Consider the following 7,642-nt stretch of genomic DNA (forward strand, 5'->3'; position numbering starts at 1 on the left):
GAAGCCCTTCACTTCCCATGACTCGGCCTCTAGCTGTTCCCAACTCTTCAATGCTCAGAACTCCCCTAACACACAAGCCGTCCTCTTGAAAGTTTCTCATCCTAGTGCAGATCCAACAGTACTAAGAGACCGGGAATGCTTCCTAGAGCTCAAGAACCACACTGAAGAACTCTACATGGATTCTGCTGCATGCCAATCTGTGGCAGGATCCACGAAGAACGTTAGCTTGAGGCTAGTGGCCAAACGGGTTCTCCAATTCACTGAAGATTACCGAAGGATGAGCACCTAGCAAAGAATGGCAACCTCCAAGTTTCTTTCCTAGGAACTCACTTGTCATCACGTAGGCAATTGTGCTATGAAGGGAGCATGTGCAACTACAGTGTTATTCAGGGAGAATTGAGCCCGCAACTCTCTTACTCCCAATGAGGACAATCAAGTTCCCCTTCAAGCCTTATATTGAAAAGGGCCCACAGAGCTTCGACCCTGATGTTTCCTTCTCTCTTTTGTACCTCCAGGTGCTTTAGAAAGGAGATACGTGAGTTGTTTCCACTTGCAACAATCTAGAGGTTTAACCAAAGAAGTCCTTCACTGCCCATGACTCGGCATCTAGCTGTTGCTAACGCTGCTTGGCTCACAAAGGCTCGAACACAGAGGCCGTCATTCTTGTACTTTTCGTATCCTAGTGCAGACCGCCAGTACTCAGAGACCTGGAATGCTTCCTAGAGCTCAGGAACCACACAGAATAACTCTACACGGATTCTGCTACATGCCAATCTGTGTCAGGATCCAAGAAGAACGTTAGCTTGAGACTGGTGGTCAAACGGGTTCTCCAATTCACTGAAGATGACTGAAGGATGAGCACCTAGCAAAGAATGGCAACCTCCAAGTTTCTTTCTTAGAAACTCACTTGTCATCACAAAGGCAATTGTGCTATGAAGGGAACATGTGCAACTACAGTGTTTCTCAGGGGGAATTCAGCCCGCAACTCTATAAATCCCAATGATGAAACTAAAGTTTCCTTTCAAGCCTTATTTACAAAAGACCCACAGAGCATTGACCCTGCTGTTTCTTTCTCTATTTTGTACCTCAACGGTGCTTTAGACGGGAGATACTGGAGTTGTTTCAACTTACAACATTCTAGAGGTTTATCACAAGAAGCCTTTCACTTCCCAACACTCGGCATCTAGCTGTTCTCAACGCTGCACTGCTCCGAACCCCAAACACACAAGCCGTCCTCTTGAAAGTTGCTCATCCTAGTGCAGATCCGACAGTACTGAGACCTGGAATGCTTCCTAGAGCTCAAGAACCACACGGAACAACGCTACATGGATTCACTTGCAAGCCAATCTGTGGCATGATAGAAGAGGTAGACTAGCATGAGGCTAGTGTTCAAACGGGTCGCCAAGTCACTGAAGATTACTGAAGGATGAGCACCTAGCAAAGAATGGCAACCTCCAAGTTCCTTGCCTAGAAACACACTTGGCATCACAAAGGCAATTGTGCTATGAAGGGAGCATGTGCAACTACAGTGTTTCTCAGGGAGAATTGAGCCCGCAACTCTCTTACTCCCAACGAGGGAAATCAAGTTTCCCTTCAAGCCTTATTTTGAAAAGGGGCCCACAGAGCTTTGACCCTGATGTTTCCTTCTCTCTTTTGTACCTCCAGGTGCTTTAGAAAGGAGATACTTGAGTTGTTTCCACTTGCAACAATCTAGAGGTTTAACCAAAGAAGGCCTTCACTGCCCATGACTCGGCATCTAGCTGTTCCCAACGCTGCATTGCTCAGAAAGGCCCAAACACACAGGTCGTCCTACTTGTACTTTTCGCACCCTAGTGCAGAACTGCCAGTACTAAGAGACCCGGAATGCATCCTAGAGCTCAGGAACCACACCGAAGAACGCTCCATGGATTCTGCTGCATGCCAATCTGTGGCAGGATACAAGAGGAACGTTAGCTTGAGGCTAGCTGTCAAACGGGTTCTCCAATTCACTGACGATGACTGAAGGATGAGCACCTAGCAAAGAATGGCAACCTCCAAGTTTCTTGCCTAGAAACTCACTTGTCATCACGTAGGCAATTGTGCTATGAAGGGAGCATGTGCAACTACAGTGTTTCTCGGGGAGAATTGAGCCCACAACTCTCTAGATCCCAAAGAGGAAAATAAAGTTTCCTTTCAAGCCTTATTTTCAAAAGGCTCGCAGAGCATTGTCCCTGCAGTTTCCTTCTCTCTTTTGTATCTCAAAGGTGCTTTCGAAGGGAGATACTGAGTTGTTTCAACTTACCACATTCTAGAGGTTTATCAAAAGAAGCCCTTCACTTCCCATGACTCGGCCTCTAGCTGTTCCCAACTCTTCAATGCTCAGAACTCCCCTAACACACAAGCCGTCCTCTTGAAAGTTTCTCATCCTAGTGCAGATCCAACAGTACTAAGAGACCGGGAATGCTTCCTAGAGCTCAAGAACCACACTGAAGAACTCTACATGGATTCTGCTGCATGCCAATCTGTGGCAGGATCCACGAAGAACGTTAGCTTGAGGCTAGTGGCCAAACGGGTTCTCCAATTCACTGAAGATTACCGAAGGATGAGCACCTAGCAAAGAATGGCAACCTCCAAGTTTCTTTCCTAGGAACTCACTTGTCATCACGTAGGCAATTGTGCTATGAAGGGAGCATGTGCAACTACAGTGTTATTCAGGGAGAATTGAGCCCGCAACTCTCTTACTCCCAATGAGGACAATCAAGTTCCCCTTCAAGCCTTATATTGAAAAGGGCCCACAGAGCTTCGACCCTGATGTTTCCTTCTCTCTTTTGTACCTCCAGGTGCTTTAGAAAGGAGATACGTGAGTTGTTTCCACTTGCAACAATCTAGAGGTTTAACCAAAGAAGTCCTTCACTGCCCATGACTCGGCATCTAGCTGTTGCTAACGCTGCTTGGCTCACAAAGGCTCGAACACAGAGGCCGTCATTCTTGTACTTTTCGTATCCTAGTGCAGACCGCCAGTACTCAGAGACCTGGAATGCTTCCTAGAGCTCAGGAACCACACAGAATAACTCTACACGGATTCTGCTACATGCCAATCTGTGTCAGGATCCAAGAAGAACGTTAGCTTGAGACTGGTGGTCAAACGGGTTCTCCAATTCACTGAAGATGACTGAAGGATGAGCACCTAGCAAAGAATGGCAACCTCCAAGTTTCTTTCTTAGAAACTCACTTGTCATCACAAAGGCAATTGTGCTATGAAGGGAACATGTGCAACTACAGTGTTTCTCAGGGGGAATTCAGCCCGCAACTCTATAAATCCCAATGATGAAACTAAAGTTTCCTTTCAAGCCTTATTTACAAAAGACCCACAGAGCATTGACCCTGCTGTTTCTTTCTCTATTTTGTACCTCAACGGTGCTTTAGACGGGAGATACTGGAGTTGTTTCAACTTACAACATTCTAGAGGTTTATCACAAGAAGCCTTTCACTTCCCAACACTCGGCATCTAGCTGTTCTCAACGCTGCACTGCTCCGAACCCCAAACACACAAGCCGTCCTCTTGAAAGTTGCTCATCCTAGTGCAGATCCGACAGTACTGAGACCTGGAATGCTTCCTAGAGCTCAAGAACCACACGGAACAACGCTACATGGATTCACTTGCAAGCCAATCTGTGGCATGATAGAAGAGGTAGACTAGCATGAGGCTAGTGTTCAAACGGGTCGCCAAGTCACTGAAGATTACTGAAGGATGAGCACCTAGCAAAGAATGGCAACCTCCAAGTTCCTTGCCTAGAAACACACTTGGCATCACAAAGGCAATTGTGCTATGAAGGGAGCATGTGCAACTACAGTGTTTCTCAGGGAGAATTGAGCCCGCAACTCTCTTACTCCCAACGAGGGAAATCAAGTTTCCCTTCAAGCCTTATTTTGAAAAGGGGCCCACAGAGCTTTGACCCTGATGTTTCCTTCTCTCTTTTGTACCTCCAGGTGCTTTAGAAAGGAGATACTTGAGTTGTTTCCACTTGCAACAATCTAGAGGTTTAACCAAAGAAGGCCTTCACTGCCCATGACTCGGCATCTAGCTGTTCCCAACGCTGCATTGCTCAGAAAGGCCCAAACACACAGGTCGTCCTACTTGTACTTTTCGCACCCTAGTGCAGAACTGCCAGTACTAAGAGACCCGGAATGCATCCTAGAGCTCAGGAACCACACCGAAGAACGCTCCATGGATTCTGCTGCATGCCAATCTGTGGCAGGATACAAGAGGAACGTTAGCTTGAGGCTAGCTGTCAAACGGTTTCTCCAATTCACTGACGATGACTGAAGGATGAGCACCTAGCAAAGAATGGCAACCTCCAAGTTTCTTGCCTAGAAACTCACTTGTCATCACGTAGGCAATTGTGCTATGAAGGGAGCATGTGCAACTACAGTGTTTCTCGGGGAGAATTGAGCCCACAACTCTCTAGATCCCAAAGAGGAAAATAAAGTTTCCTTTCAAGCCTTATTTTCAAAAGGCTCGCAGAGCATTGTCCCTGCAGTTTCCTTCTCTCTTTTGTATCTCAAAGGTGCTTTCGAAGGGAGATACTGAGTTGTTTCAACTTACCACATTCTAGAGGTTTATCAAAAGAAGCCCTTCACTTCCCATGACTCGGCCTCTAGCTGTTCCCAACTCTTCAATGCTCAGAACTCCCCTAACACACAAGCCGTCCTCTTGAAAGTTTCTCATCCTAGTGCAGATCCAACAGTACTAAGAGACCGGGAATGCTTCCTAGAGCTCAAGAACCACACTGAAGAACTCTACATGGATTCTGCTGCATGCCAATCTGTGGCAGGATCCACGAAGAACGTTAGCTTGAGGCTAGTGGCCAAACGGGTTCTCCAATTCACTGAAGATTACCGAAGGATGAGCACCTAGCAAAGAATGGCAACCTCCAAGTTTCTTTCCTAGGAACTCACTTGTCATCACGTAGGCAATTGTGCTATGAAGGGAGCATGTGCAACTACAGTGTTATTCAGGGAGAATTGAGCCCGCAACTCTCTTACTCCCAATGAGGACAATCAAGTTCCCCTTCAAGCCTTATATTGAAAAGGGCCCACAGAGCTTCGACCCTGATGTTTCCTTCTCTCTTTTGTACCTCCAGGTGCTTTAGAAAGGAGATACGTGAGTTGTTTCCACTTGCAACAATCTAGAGGTTTACCCAAAGAAGTCCTTCACTGCCCATGACTCGGCATCTAGCTGTTGCTAACGCTGCTTGGCTCACAAAGGTTCGAACACAGAGGCCGTCATTCTTGTACTTTTCGTATCCTAGTGCAGACCGCCAGTACTCAGAGACCTGGAATGCTTCCTAGAGCTCAGGAACCACACAGAATAACTCTACACGGATTCTGCTACATGCCAATCTGTGTCAGGATCCAAGAAGAACGTTAGCTTGAGACTGGTGGTCAAACGGGTTCTCCAATTCACTGAAGATGACTGAAGGATGAGCACCTAGCAAAGAATGGCAACCTCCAAGTTTCTTTCTTAGAAACTCACTTGTCATCACAAAGGCAATTGTGCTATGAAGGGAACATGTGCAACTACAGTGTTTCTCAGGGGGAATTCAGCCCGCAACTCTATAAATCCCAATGATGAAACTAAAGTTTCCTTTCAAGCCTTATTTACAAAAGACCCGCAGAGCATTGACCCTGCTGTTTCTTTCTCTATTTTGTACCTCAACGGTGCTTTAGACGGGAGATACTGGAGTTGTTTCAACTTACAACATTCTAGAGGTTTATCACAAGAAGCCTTTCACTTCCCAACACTCGGCATCTAGCTGTTCTCAACGCTGCACTGCTCCGAACCCCAAACACACAAGCCGTCCTCTTGAAAGTTTCTCATCCTAGTGCAGATCCGACAGTACTGAGACCTGGAATGCTTCCTAGAGCTCAAGAACCACACGGAACAACGCTACATGGATTCACTTGCAAGCCAATCTGTGGCATGATAGAAGAGGTAGACTAGCATGAGGCTAGTGTTCAAACGGGTCGCCAAGTCACTGAAGATTACTGAAGGATGAGCACCTAGCAAAGAATGGCAACCTCCAAGTTCCTTGCCTAGAAACACACTTGGCATCACAAAGGCAATTGTGCTATGAAGGGAGCATGTGCAACTACAGTGTTTCTCAGGGAGAATTGAGCCCGCAACTCTCTTACTCCCAACGAGGGAAATCAAGTTTCCCTTCAAGCCTTATTTTGAAAAGGGGCCCACAGAGCTTTGACCCTGATGTTTCCTTCTCTCTTTTGTACCTCCAGGTGCTTTAGAAAGGAGATACTTGAGTTGTTTCCACTTGCAACAATCTAGAGGTTTAACCAAAGAAGGCCTTCACTGCCCATGACTCGGCATCTAGTTGTTCCCAACGCTGCATTGCTCAGAAAGGCCCAAACACACAGGTCGTCCTACTTGTACTTTTCGCACCCTAGTGCAGAACTGCCAGTACTAAGAGACCCGGAATGCATCCTAGAGCTCAGGAACCACACCGAAGAACGCTCCATGGATTCTGCTGCATGCCAATCTGTGGCAGGATACAAGAGGAACGTTAGCTTGAGGCTAGCTGTCAAACGGGTTCTCCAATTCACTGACGATGACTGAAGGATGAGCACCTAGCAAAGAATGGCAACCTCCAAGTTTCTTGCCTAGAAACTCACTTGTCATCACGTAGGCAATTGTGCTATGAAGGGAGCATGTGCAACTACAGTGTTTCTCGGGGAGAATTGAGCCCACAACTCTCTAGATCCCAAAGAGGAAAATAAAGTTTCCTTTCAAGCCTTATTTTCAAAAGGCTCGCAGAGCATTGTCCCTGCAGTTTCCTTCTCTCTTTTGTATCTCAAAGGTGCTTTCGAAGGGAGATACTGAGTTGTTTCAACTTACCACATTCTAGAGGTTTATCAAAAGAAGCCCTTCACTTCCCATGACTCGGCCTCTAGCTGTTCCCAACTCTTCAATGCTCAGAACTCCCCTAACACACAAGCCGTCCTCTTGAAAGTTTCTCATCCTAGTGCAGATCCAACAGTACTAAGAGACCGGGAATGCTTCCTAGAGCTCAAGAACCACACTGAAGAACTCTACATGGATTCTGCTGCATGCCAATCTGTGGCAGGATCCACGAAGAACGTTAGCTTGAGGCTAGTGGCCAAACGGGTTCTCCAATTCACTGAAGATTACCGAAGGATGAGCACCTAGCAAAGAATGGCAACCTCCAAGTTTCTTTCCTAGGAACTCACTTGTCATCACGTAGGCAATTGTGCTATGAAGGGAGCATGTGCAACTACAGTGTTATTCAGGGAGAATTGAGCCCGCAACTCTCTTACTCCCAATGAGGACAATCAAGTTCCCCTTCAAGCCTTATATTGAAAAGGGCCCACAGAGCTTCGACCCTGATGTTTCCTTCTCTCTTTTGTACCTCCAGGTGCTTTAGAAAGGAGATACGTGAGTTGTTTCCACTTGCAACAATCTAGAGGTGTAACCAAAGAAGTCCTTCACTGCCCATGACTCGGCATCTAGCTGTTGCTAACGCTGCTTGGCTCACAAAGGCTCGAACACAGAGGCCGTCATTCTTGTACTTTTCGTATCCTAGTGCAGACCGCCAGTACTCAGAGACCTGGAATGCTTCCTAGAGCTCAG

Source organism: Eubalaena glacialis, chromosome 7 (assembly GCF_028564815.1).
Source record: "Eubalaena glacialis isolate mEubGla1 chromosome 7, mEubGla1.1.hap2.+ XY, whole genome shotgun sequence".
NCBI lineage: Eukaryota > Metazoa > Chordata > Mammalia > Artiodactyla > Balaenidae > Eubalaena > Eubalaena glacialis.